The sequence below is a fragment of the Gavia stellata genome, chromosome 9, assembly GCF_030936135.1.
Source record: "Gavia stellata isolate bGavSte3 chromosome 9, bGavSte3.hap2, whole genome shotgun sequence".
Lineage (NCBI taxonomy): Eukaryota > Metazoa > Chordata > Aves > Gaviiformes > Gaviidae > Gavia > Gavia stellata.
In genome coordinates, this window is record NC_082602.1 from 16,902,338 (window position 1) to 16,918,863 (window position 16,526).

Consider the following 16,526-nt stretch of genomic DNA (forward strand, 5'->3'; position numbering starts at 1 on the left):
ACACATTACTAAACCTACGTGACGGAATTAGTAACAAAAGAGCAGCTGGTTATTTGTAAATATAAAATTCTTCTATACCCAAATAGTAGAAATATTAATAAATTCATTTTATGAATTTGTCATTCTTTAGGTTTGATTGAAGCTTAAGCATTGTCAGATTTACAACTATGAAAGTTCAACTGACTGCCAGAATGAAAAGACACATGCCTGGTACAAATGCAGGGCCTGAATGTTTAATTGGCTCTCATACTGAACCCTACTGATCTACATAGATTGGATCTTCTTGCTTCCAGCCTGTACTCATGCGAGTTATATTTGATAGGAGTTCTGTTTATTTCAAGTATTTGTAGTAAAACAATAACTTGTTCTGTAAACAGACATTTTAATTTAATCCAGCTAGCAAAAGCCATTCTTTCCCTAACAGCATTGTTTATAGTCACTGTTTTCACATCACTCCAAAATAACACTGTAGCTGCAAAATGCAGACAAATATAGGGAAGAAAAAAGTTTCCATGGTACTACAAATCCTACAAATTTTCTCATAACTCTGACACTGAAAATACAATAATACAACAAAGCAGAACTCTCTAAATAGTGGAGGCTCACTCACATTGAGACTATTTTATACGCTCTGCCTACAGATTTCAAAGTTCTCTGTAGCTACATATAAAGCCCCAGATTCCTAGAAAGCTACTTTTAAGTTACTTAGTTAAGCTGTTCTACTGTGAGTCGTCATGAAGATAGTCAGTACTTAATTAAATGCCGAACACTGCATTTGCTGAGTCAGACGTACTTGCCTCGTTTTTAAACCTACTGCAGTACTGTTATATTAAATTTCATACAAGCAACCACATCACTTCCATTAAATTCCAGAACACACAGTGCAGGGTCTGTTCCAAGCACCTGGACACCAATGAGCATTTCAGTATAAATGCTGTAACTTGCGGGTTACAGGAATTTTTATTGGCCAATGACTGTGGCAAAAGGTGAGCATAAACCCATATCTTCATGTAAAGTCTGCTGCGTGGTACAGGAGTTTCACAGCAATATACATTCAGAACTACATTTTTACTTATTTACTTAAAAATCCCTATGTGTAATACAACCTCCTGCATACTAGCGCCTACTAAATCAACACTAGTTGAGTGTATCAGTGGGAGCATAGAGTTTCCAACACACGGGGTGGGATATGTCAAGAGGAAAATCAAGACATATTAAATTCACACCTTCCATCAGAATCTAAGTTCATTTTGCTTTAGGACACCATGCAAAGCTCATCCAATCCAGTTTTGGAATTGTTTTACCACAACCTAGAGCTTCTGTTATTCTGCCACTTTGATTGCATATGTACTTGAAGTGTAGCACCCTGACCTCCACAACTGATATGACAAGGTCTACCATACATAAGATTCAGAATAACTTCTTAATAACAAACATCTTTGCCAGCAATATAATTCAGCTTAGTGATCCTGGAGCTCTAAGTTAAAGAGGTCTTTCATAAATGAAGTTAAGACAGATCGATCCAAGACTGGCAATACACTTACATATACATAAACATGCTGAGTGACTGGATAAAGACAAAACAAACTGCTTTAGAAACAAATTTACAGATTCAACATAAGACAATGCATGGAAGTACAAAATGACATTCAAGTTTCTAAGTTGAAAACTTAATTTCACCAAAACCACAAAAAAGTGGTCATACATCATTTAATATATGGGTGATGCCTACCCAGATTTTGAGGAAATACTGATTTTTTAAGAGTGATTATAAATTAGTAGCAGGCACTCATGCCTATTTATTAATTTTCCTCCCCTTGTAATTAAATAACTTTTAATCAAACCCTCAACAGTACCCATCCAATCACAGATTAGATTTTCCAGACTGTTAAGTGCACAGGACCACTTCCAAGTTTTAAAGCAACAGTCGTATTTCACCTTCTATGTCGTATTTCACCTTCTATGTCGTATTTCACCTTCTATACACTATGGTATCTTAGTTTGAAAATAAGAACATTTGAGAAAGTTTGATTGCACTACATTACTGACCAAGTCTGTTAACAATTCTGCTACTGAAGAGCTGCAGAACATGAGCATTCAGAGGGTTAAGTACAATACATTACCTTTAAAATACGAAAAGCCATCTCTAGTCAAGGCTTGTCCCTTTAACTAAGTTATAAATTATCAAATACAAAGAAGTTGCTAAATTGCAGCTTGGGATTTAGAATGAATGCAAATATGTCCTTTATAAAGCACACACCTATTGTACAGCTGATTCTAATTAAAGAATGCACTGACTGAACACGTCAATCTTAGGTGTCAACAGTAATCGTATAATCCTGTAATAAGGTCTTTTTTAGACTGAACTAGTATCTGGAATTATTTCCAAGTGATCCAGATTGTGCAAACACGCTGTGTAGTGAGAAAGACAAAAAAAAATTAGCTATGCTTCCCACCCCCACCTAAGAAACAAAACTACCAGTTATTACACACACATCCAAAAGCATTTCACAAAATACAATCTAAAGTTTTGGGTTTGGTTTTTTTTTTTTTTGAGAAATTAATGAAAAATTCGCTTCGCTGTCTTAAATGTAAATGTAAACTGAGGTTAACCAAAAAAATAAATAGGAAAAAGGGGGCGGGAGGCAGTGGGGAAGAGGAGAGATGACAGGAACTTGTGCAACCTGCCGGTGACCTGTGAGACAATTTCATTCTGCTCCCTCCTACCTGCTCTGCACACACTCAGGAGAAGCAGCAGCAGGCCAGCTCTCTGCTGCAGCATCAGGGTCAGGTAAGGATTGCAGCAGAGAAGGAGGAGGAGAAGACTGCTATTGCATTCAGTAAGCTTTTTGCTATTTTTCCTTCCTCCAAGCCATTACTTAGAACTCTGCAGCTAATCAACTCTGTATTCCATCCCCATCTCAAATTAATGATGCAAAAGAGGCAAGATACTTGTTTCCCCATTGAAAATACATGCACCTACAAAGAGACAGAGAGAAAGCAGATCCTGGCAAGGACTTCCCAGCACATATGACACTCCTAAAATTACTCAGACCATGAAGCCAGCTATTGTAACATTCTTTATACAACATACAGTTTTCAATTATAACAAGGAAGGGCAATGACACTTGCACATGTTTCAAACAGGCAGATGAGGAGACATTATAGTAACTTCAAAACTATGCCAAAAGACTTGGGGGTGTGGGGAGTAGGAGTGGTACATATGAATCAAACTGATGAAGAGCTTGCACTCTGCGATACCCCACAAGCTAGTTTAAGACCATATGCTAAAAAGCAGTTCACAACATGACAGCAGCAAACACCACCAGACGAAACAGCAGCAGCACAACATGAAAACAGCAAAATCACCCAAATTCACCCTTCCCACCCTCTAGCATGGAAGTTCTGAGCATTTGATAATATGGTACTAGAGAACATCAGGGAGCATGGGAAGGTAATATTCACTGCCAGCAGTTAACCTGGGAAGAGGATTTCACCGAAAACATTTCTCCTTGGGATAGTGATTTTCAACATAAGTGGTACCTGTTTGCTTTTTGCAGAGCGCATTATTTTCAATGCTCAGTGACAGAATGCTAAGGATGAGGTCTGGGCACAGAATATACGGTGTGAACATCACTTCCAAAACGTGACTTTAGAGGCTTGAATATTCCCCTCCCTAACTTACTTAAAATTTCTGCAGTATACCCAAGCCATGGAGATTTGCAACGCCTAGTGCCTAGCACCAAGGCATTGTTGTATTTGACAGGGGCCGAGCCGGGGCTGGCTTTTGAACCCTTCAAGCCTTACTCCGGGATTTTTCATTTTAAAGGCAGAAACCCCCAGCCCGCAGGCTCTGCTCCCCGGGGCACGGCAACCCTGCAGGACAGGGCAGCCGGGAGAGGACGGCGACGGCGTGCAGCTGCACCCACCCCACGGGGGCGGCGGGCAGGCCGTGCTGGGGGAAGCGGTCGCGCCGGCCCCCCCGCCGCGCCCACGGGAGGCAGGCTGAGAGGGCCCCCCCCTCCCCGGTACCACTCACCTCCGCGGGACCGGGGCCGCGGTGGGAGGAGCCTCCTCCAGGCGCCGCAGCGGCTCCCCCTGCTGCCGGCTCTTCCCTTGCTCCCGCTGCCAGGCTGCGCCGAGGCGGCTGCCCCCGCTGCTGCGCTGCCCCCCAGCCGACGACCGCCGCGACTCCGCCTACCACCGCGGCTCGGCTCGGCTCACCTACGCCGCCATTTTGTTTCGCCCTGTTGTACTTAACGTGAATCCGACATGACACTGATTACAGCCCAATGGAGTCTCATTAAAACCTTACCTTCCCCCGCGCCCCGCCCACCGGCGCCCGCCATTGGGCCGTCCTGCGCACGCCGCTCCACGCTCACAGGCCGCGGACCAGTGTCCATCAACCGCCCACACCGGCCCTGTTCCGCCCAGCAACCAGCCGGTCTCTCCCATTGGAAGGCAGGGCGTGTCAATCATGAGGCACGCCCCTTCCCACTGCGCGCAACCCCGCCTACCTGTGAGAAAGGGCGGGATTGGAGGCTGCCATTGGCTGCCACTGCCGCCACACACCCGCACGGCCCGCCCGCCCGACACAGCCCGGCCCGCCTCATTGCTGGGCCTCGAACGCCAGCGATTGGTCACCCGCTGCAAGCGGAGGCGGGAGTTCTCGCAAGCCCGCCCTCCCGTTGGCTACCACTGCCGTCCGTCTGGTTCCCACCCACCCCCCCACACACCCCCCCCGCCCCGGCCTCGCTACCCTCCCCCACCCGCCACCGCCCCACCCGCTCCTGAAGTTTGTTCGAGAGGGTGATCGCTAGCAAGAGACACCGGCGGCGGCCGCCCGAACCAGCCCGGCAGGGCGGGCGGGCGCGCGACACACAATAATAAGCAGCCTTAAATATTGAGCGTCACGCGCGTGCCTCAGATCCTGCCACTCGCCCGGGCGGGCGAGGTGGAACAGCATGCTCCCAGCATAACCCTCCCAAGGTGCCTGGCACTGGCAGCCGCTTATCGCGCGCACACACACCCCGCACCGCGAAGGGAGGGGAGGAGGGGGTGGGAACGGGGACGGCGACAATGACTCCCAGCTCTACAGCCACATGCAGGTCCCTGCAAGTTTCGCCATGCGAAGCACAGGGACTTCTCTGTCACCCCGCCTGCGAAGGAACAATTGCCGCCTCAGAAAGACAGGGTGGGAGCATGCAACACAAAAACCTCAGCCATCCCCTGCCTCCCTCCGCCACTCCATTCCCCCTCTCCCCACCCCATCCAACCCAGCCATCACCTCCTGCTGCTGCTCCCCCTCCCCTGCAAAACGCAGAGCATTGCAACGCATTTACCAAGCACAAGTGTCTGCAAACACGTGCATCAGCCTCCAATGCAAAAGAGAAAAAAAAGTACCCAGCCTAGTGACAAGCCCCCTGCACTGAGAGAGGGGAGGGAAAGGGGGTTATTATGCCAAATTGCAGCCTGTCACCCAATGCAAAACAAAACCCATCGCATGCTCCCTATTATCCCCCACATAAACTCCTGGGAATCTAACCTCCGATGCAGGTTTCCCCCCTCTGCTTGCAATGACCTCCTTTCTCTGCCTGTGTGTGTTTCTGCAGCAGCGGTTCCTGCGGAATGTGCTGCCCCTGAAACGCGATCGCGGCTCCTCTCTCTCTCTCGCTCGCTCTCTCCTTCTCTGTCTCTCGCTCGCTCGCTCTCTCTCCTGGCTGCAACCACAGCCAGGAACACAACAACAACACAACCTCCCCCCACCCCCTTCCCCAAACACATACACACTGAAGAGACCCAGCCAGGAGAGCCAGACGAGCCGGGGAGGGGGTGGAGGGAATCCCCAGCCAGCGGATTGATTGCACCAGTTACCTTCGCTAAGCCCCTTCGCAAAAGGGGAAAAAAGAAGATGAATACAGAGAGAATACCTTGTCTCCCCTCCTCCTCCTCCGCGGGGCTCCTCTTCTCACTCCAAAATACTAAAAGGTGGACGGACAGATCAGACACAAGCGCTCAGCCCACGGCGGGGGAGGGGAACCACACGAACAATTATCATTAATTTAGAAATTAAAACAGAAACCCACCCCAAACCGCCAGCCTTCCTGATGTCGAGCGGACGCAGATTGCGAGGACTGGTGCTAAGACACAGGACCTGATAACAGCTAATTGAAAGGTTAATCTACATAGGCTGTGACAGAAGAGGTCCCTCCCCACTTTTTTATCTGCTGTTGGCAAGTGGGAAATAGAGCTCCCCCCACCTTTTTCCCTCAAAAAAAAAAAAAAGGGGGAGAGAAAGGGGTAAAAAGGCAATAAAGTTTGGGGGGAGGCGCATCCCCGCGGCGGCGGCAGGCCGCGAGCGCGGCGGCAGTTTGGGGCTGAGGGACGGGGCGCGCGGGTGGCCGTTGCGGGGCGCTTTGGGCGGGAAGGCGGCCTGAGGGGAAGTGGTCACCGCCGCGTCCCGGGGGCCCTCACGCCGTCCTCAGGGGTTTGGGTTCGGCTTTTCGTCTAATATGGGGCGATTTAAAATCTTTCGATGGAAGCACCACCACAGGCAGGCTTTGGCAAATCCTTCCTAAAGGGCTTGAACAGTTCCTCCGTCTGGAGGAAGAGGGCTGTGTTTGAGGCAACCATAATTAGTCTGAGGGATGAAAGGAGGGTGAACAAATTACAGATGTTGTCCTCCCACTGAGTTTGTTGTAAATGTAACAAGATGTTATGAGGAATATATTTTCAAGGACAAGGTGATAACACCTATGGACTTAAAACTCATTTAAACATTTTCTCCACGCTGTCTAGAGCCATACTGCCAAAGGCCACATACCATGTCAAAGTTTTAATATTACTCATGATGGTTTTCTCAGCTATGGCTAGCAAACACCACTTTTCACCGAAGTATGGCATGACAGGATACTGCAGGGTATATACCATAGGGTACCACACAAGGGAGGAAAAGGTAATTTACCTACCTGAGCATTTACTCAAGCAAGCACCAACTGGACACCTCCATCTTCCCAAATCTGAAACGTGACCCATCTCAGAGGTCTCTTAGACATCCTCTTTTTCTATGTCTTGTGGGTGACGTGTTGCGTTAGGTGCCTGTCTGCAAAGTTTTCTAAAAATACCTGATCCTGAAGAAGAAAAGATAAAGATAAAAGGAAAAAAAATCTCCATTTAGAGTGGGTGGAAAATGACCTTCTACAATAAATTAAGAAGGTCTTTCTTAGATCATGTAGTGCATGTAGACCAGCAAGCGAACAAAGTTTCCGTAATAAAATACTAAGCATTAAGGTTTAATGCAACTTTTTCAGAGTCAATTGCTGGAGATACTGTATAAGGAAGCTCTTTGGTGATGTTTTAGAGTACTGTAAAATTGAATGACCTACTTATGGAAAGCTAACAGGTGAAAATAATATTCCAGCATGTATCTATGACACCATACCTGTTGACTGAGGTTTTAGTCTTTTAACTGCCAGATGCAGCCTTTTAAACATAGAGCAGGAGATTGAAATGTGTAGTGGCTTAATATTTGCTGAAGAATCCTTCAAGGTTCATGTATTATGCAGGACTTCAAATTATTGGAAACTATATAAATCATTACAGCACAATTTGTAGAAGAGTGTCGTATTTGCAACACTATTCTGAATGTTGTGTCAACATTTCCATTATAAACTTCTTTTTTTTCCTTTCCGGGAAATTTGCAACTTGGTTAGTGGTAAAACAGAAAAACAATCTCTTGAAACTGAAACTTGGCATGGCACATCCCAGTTCAGGAAACAAAACACTGGAAAAACTCCACAATCTGTTTGGCCATTTTGAAATTACGAGTGTGCTGAAGATATAAGTAATAGCACAGAGAAAAATAATAAAAGTTTCTGGTTTAAATACTTTCATTCTTTCTTCTTAATTTAATTATTTTCCTAAAAATAAATTTTACAAGACAATATGTCATTGGGTGTTGTGTTCCAGTTTTTAACATATTCCAGAACCTTTTATTCGAAGAGAATCTCCTACGGATCTTGACATTTACAGGTGTACCTAACACTATGTAAATTGTGAAGTTAAGCACATGAACCTCTTTATACATGAATCATCCTCCAGCGAACTTAGATCCACTATCACTGTCAATTATACTATTTCCCAATATAATGACTTCAAAAGAATTGCATCATGTGAATTTAGGGCAATTCAATTTGAGGCAGTGCATGTTACACAGAGAAGCCATAAGTACCTGAAACACTTTGGGTCTAATTGAGAATGTGTTGCATGTATTTTGGTTTGTGATCTAGATAAGAAATGTTTTTCGTTTATTGTATGAAAAAAACCCATTAAAACTACATTAAAAATACCCATGGAAAAGTTATAAGCCCATCAAGAAAGTTAGTGTAAGCAATGAAATTCACACTTTAGCATGTCTTCTACTGTCAGACTTTGGGGGATTTACTGTCCCATAGCCACTGCAAAACTGGCTAAGTACAACACTTAATGCCCCTGAGCAGTAACAGGTGCCTTGATACCTACACATTGAATACACCCATTTCATCTGCTAAAAAGATGTCCCTGATATTAAAAAAGTATCTAAAATCAAAACCCCTGCCTCTCATCTGCTTTTAGGAAGAAGTACTACGGCCCAGTTCACTCTGTTCCATTAATCTCCTTGCTTTAATTATAGTTTAAAGATCCTTATTTAAAGGATATTTTTTTTTCCCCCTGTGGAAAAATATATTTGATTGCACAGCTATATTGTAGTGTATGTAGTAAGCATATCCTTCTCTCCAAAAGTCCTTAGGATTATTCTAAAAATGTATGTATGGTTGCTATTTTTGGATCACAGGTGAGAGAAAGCAAGAAGTTAAAGGCTGAACGTGGTTTGAGTTAAATTCAGTTCTCAAAAATAAAAATCTTAAAACTGCTGTTTTGTATAGCAGTGGTGTAAGACAAGCTGGAGACTACCGCTTAAATGAAGCCCAGCCGTATGCAGACCAAATTCATCAGTATACAAAAAAAGAATGCTAAGCTGGAGTTCAAACATTCATTTGAAATCAGTGAGAAAATTCTTGTGCATGAAATTACTGCCATATATAAGCATAAGAATTTCCCTGTGAGGGCTTTAATCGCGGGTGCAGTTCCATTAGAACTAGTGGGGCTGTTACATACTTAGAAACAATTATATTGTTGTCCATGTTGGTATGATGACGGATCCCTATTTATCTTTGGAGCTGCTAGGTGGTGAAGTCTTGACCCCCATCAAAGTCTGGCAAAACTTCCTATGACCTCAACAAAGCCAGGATGTTCCTTCTATTATTACCATACCTAACAACATATATGACTACAGTCACCTGGAAATTGCCTCCCCCGGCACACGCTGTTGAAAGAGGTGACCTTGGGGAGAAAAGTCGTCCTAAGAGTGTAGCGAGTTTCTTCCCACCCTCTACAGTCATCCTGAGTGTGTCCCTGCCAATTAGCTGAACACATGCATTCTTTACCTATACCACTTAGCTCACCTGCCATGGGTTCAGCAGCTTCCCTGTAACCCTAACCTTCATATTCCTTCTGGATTAGAACAGCCTTTTCTACTTTCACTTACGAGGTTTTTTTACAGCCTTTTATATTGTAATTTAATCTGAAAGATCAATCCATGTAACTAAGTCTACCCCTCTGAATACAAACAGAACGTTTCTTGGTTTATGTATGAAGATATGCATTGCTGCACACAACAAGAGCATCACTGCACAATTTAAGCATTATTAATAAATACTAATATAGATTATATGAATATATACATGCACAGATTTATACATACACAGACATACACAAAGCGAATAACCTGTGGGCATATTTTCTGATAATTTGCTGTCTCATCTATTACATTTAATAAAATTGAATAATAGTATAAAATAATCTCCTGCTGCCATGTTACTGATTTGGGGGCTTTTTAATTCCTGAAACTAACAGATTGTAAGGTAAATGCTATAACAGACTCAACTCAGGAGTTGTAATTGGCATAATACTGTAATTTGGAAATAAGTGTTTGTGGTAGATCAGCTGTCATCCCACAGGGAAGGAGACAGTGACTTTTTATAATAAATCCCACATGTTCCATTCTACTCTGGCAAATATACCACACTGCTATATCAAAGTACTTTACAATCCTCAATTAATTAGTTCCTATAAGAGCTCTGTTAGGTGAATGTGTATTATTCTTCCTGTTCTCCAACTAGAGATAAAAAGCATAGAGCAAAGTGGTTAGAAGAGGATGCCAGCTTAAGCAAAAATCTGGCCACCTGAGTTCCAAGGGCCCTGCTTTAGCCACAAGAGATCGAGTTGTGAAGTAGCTGTGCTAGTCACAGAGGAGAAACTAGTGGCCTCAATGCATATTTGGAACCTTAGCAGGAGCATGTCTTTTTGCTGCATTAACTATTATACATGCTAAAGGGCAACAGGATGAATAGAATTTAGGAGTGCAAAGGAAAAGTCTAAAAGCAAAGAAGAAAAAAAACCCAGGTGGCTCTTACACATGACAGTGTCCTATAAGATGGTGTCTTTCATACACACAGTATCTCACAATACCGCATACAGAGGTTCTATTTATGCACACGATAAAGGATTAGTAAGTGATTAATAGGTGTTTTAATAAATGTTCATCAATTGTTATGAGTCCAAGGGGTCAATAGGGTTTTTTATAACAACAGCTCATCATCGTCTGAAACACCCTACCGATGTATTTAAACACTATACACTTTACATAGAAACACCTGCTAATCCTGTGTTAAACCTCACAAATGGAATCTTAATATAAAGTGTGACTCAAAACAAATTTGCTGGAGAAAAAAGGATTAGCACCTAGGCTCCACAGTAAATTGTTAGTTATAGCTATACTGGATTTAGGTTTCTCCTTTTGCCATGTAAAACGCACTGATATGACAGGAAGCATTTTGCTGCTGTGTGCAAGAGTAGTGTTTTCTAGGCTAATCCCAGGAGGAAGGCCTGGGGTATCACAGGACTCTGTATCAACCAGCATCACTGAACTTGATGCAGCTTTGTGTTTTTATACATGTTTACGGTAATACTTTGTGAGGGTAGCTGATGAGATGAAAGATGGAATTGAAAAAGAATAAAGATCAGTTTGCTCAGAGCTAGTGAAAGCTGCCATAATCAGGGGCTGCTCAGGTCCTTCTGGCTACCGTCCTGCTGTGATTAGTTAGTCTAGGTGAAAGGGAAGGATGCTGGTGTTTGCAGGAGCCATTTTAACACCTCAGCTTGTCTTTGTGAGCTTTAAAGTAATTAACTCTCCAATCATTATCGGTTGACTTTGTCTACAGGTTTAGGTTTCCCTCCCCGGTTCCCTTTGGGGATATTGGGTTGTCACTTTATGAGAGGGGGGGATTCTTTTTAGTGTTCGCATAAAATCCCTTTCACAGCTTCCCAACAGCTTTTTGTGCTCTCCAAACTGCTGGAATACTCTCTTGCTCCCTGTTTTAATGAACATTACTTTTATAACTTTCTCCAGAGCCAACTGGACAAGAAGAGAGAGAGGAAGAAAAAGCCTCTCCAAAAAGCCTGGCATCACACTTGCTGAGCCCTTCAGATGAAAAGGCAGCCATCCTCAGAGCTTAGAAGCCAATAAAAGAGATTGCAAAGGCAGTTTTGCTAAGTAAGGTTACTTTGAGCCTCTAAAGGATCCTGACAGTCCTTAATGTAACTGAATGAATCCTCACAACTTCCAACTGTGATGTGGGTGTACTACATTCTAGTTCAGTTTTAGCCAGGGGAAAATTTCCAGACTTGAAGTTGTTGGCAGTCTTTTATTGTTCAAACGTTGCCAAGAAACATGGAGAAAAAGGGGGAGGAGAGAGCTTGACCATATTTTTGTTAATCCTATTCTCATCCTGTTTTCACTATATTTTCTAAAATCCTATTAATAAGCTGAAGAAATTGAAATGACAGGAGAGGCTGTTACTGGCCACATAGTTTGGAGACTATACTGATGCTGCCCAACCCTTGGTGTACAACAGCACTAGACAAGCAGCCAGAGCTATAAGAAATAGGACTGAAAGGCACACCCATCACATTTCAGACTCAACGGACAGTGAAAAACCTCGCTTACTGCAGAGCTGGTTGGAGCACTTCCCCTTTCAACTTCTGTTCAGCATCTCCTGGCACACCCACCTTCTCATAAAGGATGGGAGTTTGGGAAATAACCCATGTGACAAACCAGCTCTGAATTTGCTGAGCCCAGGCTTAGAAGAACCTTAGGTCTGCTCTGTATTGTTTGAAAATTGAGCAACCTCCACTCTAGTCTTTTCCTTTCACAGCTTGAACCAAGTGGAGTTTGGCTGGTCTCAAGGACCAAACTGCTATCTCCAGCTGGAGTTTTAGCTAGGTCTGTATGATGTTTTCTTTACTTTCTTTGTTGGCAGCATTAGTTCTGAGGTTCCCTTGCTAAATAAAGCTCTGACTGCACAAACAATTTATTTCAGTCACTTCCCATAGCTACCGGTACTAGAGCAACTCTACCTCTGTTAGCTAGACTAGGAGGCCTGTCAGAGTCAGGTGGCAATATACCACATCATTTCAAATACCTTTCAGAAACCTTTAGATTTGCTCAATGCTGCTTTAAAAATAGCCAGTGGTTTGCTTGTATTAGGGGTCCCAACCTGACTAACTCTGGTTGTTAAATTATTGTCACGCACAGTAGGATTTTGTATTAAATATCCTTTGGGAAGGAAAATTTGAGTGAAAAGGGATTTGGGGGGCTGGAGAGACTTGTTTTTCTGTGTCAGGTAATATGAGAAAGTGAACTACTGTGTAACTAGGACGAGCTAAGGTAATAATATATCAGCGCTGGAAACACGAAGTATCTTCTTAATACACATTGAACTACACAGACTGTCTCCTCAGTGGTACATAGGATAGGTAGCTGGTGATTTATCAAGATGCCAGGGAAGGAGTTGCATTATCCAGCATAATGAAGTCCTTTGTTTATTTCATAAAAAAAAAAATAAAGAAGGAAGTTCTACCTCTCAGCTGATGGCAGGACCTGGGCAGGCAGTGAGATTGTCAGAATTGTTTCCTTAGCACTGGCCAGAACCCCCCTGTTATCCTGATATTATTCCCCTTTGTTATTCGATATCCCACAGTGCCAGCTAAGTCAGGAGTTGTCACACTCCTCACTGGTGCAGCAGGATACAAAATAGCTGGGGGCGGGGAAGAAGACTGGAATGGTTAGGAGGTGGAAGGGAAAAAGCTTTTTTTTTTTTTTTTGTGAAAACAGTAGCACCAGCTGCATCCTGCAAGTTGCTAAATTAGCCAGTCAGTTGTTTTTCTTTTAATTTTTGTGTGAATTCAAGAATAGGTTGTGGATGTCTTGGCAACTCATGAATGAGGCTCTTTATGAAAGAATTCACCTTGCAGAGGGGCTGCTGTCAGATGCACAAGCCTCTTTCCATTAATTAAGCTGCAGAACATCCCCTCTTTTTTTTTCCCCCATCTCTCTCAACGCCTGGATAATCAGACCCTGTGTCTTTCCATAACATCCACCGCTGTCTCTCTTGCACCTTACAGTATTTCACCCACTCTGTTAATTCTGGGCTGCCAGATTTTTTTTTTTTTTTTACACAGCTTATTGCTGCTAAGTGAGATATTGTGCTGCCTGAGCTGAGAACGAAGGTGAATATTCTGCTCCACTGCAACCAGTAGCACTCTATGCATTATTTTCAGGTGAAAGGTGGCCTAAGAGCAACGTTGGATATTTTCAAAATCTCAGCTGGAAGTTGATCAACTCTTACTGTCTTTTGACAGGAGCTGGGTGCTTAACTTGGATCCAGTGAGTCATCCCCTGGATTGTCACTCGCCTACATGCAAGCAGCCCCACAGAAGGTGCAGAGAACTTTCAGACCTAGAAATGACCTGCCATTAAACGTGTATAAGCTAAACTGGATCGGGTTAGGGAGTGATTACAGATGTAATTATGCCTGAACAGACGGTCTGGGGAGAGAAGGTGGGTAGTACAAAAACCTCACTCAACCCTCACCCAGCTTTGCTGTAGTCTTAAAAAGAGATGTGACTGCAACTGAACAGTCTTCAAGTTTTTAGTGGGAGTACTCATGCGTGCTATTTATGAAATTATACACCTGCTTCGGGGAATAATCCCAAATTTTAAAACCAATGAAAGGTTTCCACTGACTGATGAGCTCACTATCATACCTTAAGTGTTTGCATGTTTGGGCTTAATTTTGTAGGGCTGATTTAAAATCCCAATCATTAGGAATAGAAAAATATATATATGCTATTAAAGACAGACTTTTAAAAATGATCTGTTCATTTTCCTTCACTTCCAAGTAATGCTGAACATTAATTTCCTGAAAATTAAGCAATCTGAAGTAGAGTGCACAAAATAATTAATCTTTGGAAACTTTGGACTAAATTAAAATAATTTAAAGTTAAATAAAGAGCTCATCTGTGGCCTCAGTGCTCTTTCTGGGAAGCAAGGGATACATAAAAGAATCAAAAAGAAAGCAAATACCAAATTATCTAACAGGAAAAGAATCTACAAATATATGTAATAAATTCCCACATTACATCATAAAAATAACTTTTTCACAAATGCTGTCATTGCAAATGCCAAGACACATAGGAGACCATTCAATTAGTAGTAAAAGTGAGTAAGCAAATGAGAAATTATTTACATTTGGAAACATGCATTTTTTAATTTTGGGGCTTGCTGGCATTTTTTTTTTAGAAATTATCAAATTATCTATTATCCTACAGGTTTTCCTTATACTAAGAATTGGATGTGGTAGAATTTGAAATACCATTTACATTGTAAGCTTCTGGAGGTAGAAACTCTCTTTATGAATGCAGGCAGCATCTCAAAGAATGAGGATTCACAATAAACTCAATGTTTTTATTAGCAAATGTTGACTTTTTAATCCAACACCACAATTCGTTTAAAATTAAAACATAAACATAGTTGAATAGTTATCTGTAAATGGAGAACATTCAGCAATATAAGAAAAATAATTCCATCTTCATTAGATCCAGGAAAAGTAAGCCTGACCTTTTTTTAGTTTGTCATCTCTGAAAATCAGGCCCTGAATTTCTGTGCTTACATGTAGCCGTTTCAGGAAAGACAGTAAATAAGCTATTTTTATTTACCTTCTGCAGAGGGAATCTGTAAAAATAAATCATTACTATTTGTAAAATAGCAGTGACATCCTCACAGAGAAATTAGTAACAACATATTCCTAAAAACCGGAAACTTCCAGTAGAACATTCTTGTTCCCATCCCTTTGCCCACTGAGCCTACATGTCCTTTGTTTCTTTCAGGTTTCTCTTGTCTTTTTTTTTTTTTTTTTTTAATCTTTCCTTGGCTTCAAATCCACAGCTATCCAGAGCTCTCAGAGGCAAATAGTCTAATGGAAAATAATATGGCTGAAGAGATTAAATACAATAGTGGGCAGCAGGATCTTTTGAGTTTTAAACACATGGTACTGTCTCTAGTCTTGCTGAAAGCTCCTTGCTACAGTTTTCTTGTTTGTTAAATAGGAAAAAATATTAACCTGTCTTGGTGAAGCAGACTTAGAGCTTAGAAATGCTCCTGTCTGTATAAATGCTGGGATTATTAGAGAGAACATGTTCAGCTTGGGAGGGGGCTTCTGAACATAATGATGAACCCACTCAATTTCAATTGCTGCGTATGAGGTTTTTTCTTATTGTAACAATTAACCTCTTAGAAAAGAATTAGCACTGAGTTTACATGTTGACTCTATAGACATTGGATAATTGCTTTAAAAAGAATCATCTATAGTCCAGGAAATTACATTTCTCCTTTTGCTTCTAAAATTACAAACTTCTGACTTCCCAGCTGGTAATGCAAGCAATCAAAATCAGGTCTCTTGAGTGCAGTTGCATGACACACATGAACAACAATCTCATTTCATAAAGAATTAACCCATAGCCAGCCACGTTAACTGGCTCCAATTTCTGCCATAAAGCCCATCTGATCCAAGCGCTGTAATTCCCTTTCTGCTTAGGTAGCAACACACTGGTCAAGTAACAGCAAACCTTCTTGGAGCCCTACCCTAACAAAACTCTCTGACAGAGTGAAAGAGTTTGGAATAAAACACCGAAATGAAACTCAGAAGCTCTGGCTTTGTTTTCTGTCTTTCTTACAGACTTCCTATCAGTAACTCACTTAACCTCTCAGAGTTTCATCTTCTATCGTATAGAGACATTAATACCTCCTTTGTCTTTTTAACCTAGAGTATAAAGAAAGTGACATAACTCCCCCCCCCCCCAATGTCAGCTAAGACATCTAGGCACTACTGTGATTCTAATCAGTAACAGCATTAACCACTGTTTAAACAGGAGGGCCTACTTAAATTTGAAATTTCCTTGATTTTATCTAGTTAAAATTCTCTTTGTAATTTCTCTAATTTTTTTTTTCTTCTTTTTGAGAGAAGGTAGGAGGAAAGGAGTTACTTGGTTTGGGTTGATGATTTAGTTCTTCAAATGCTCCAAGTGCA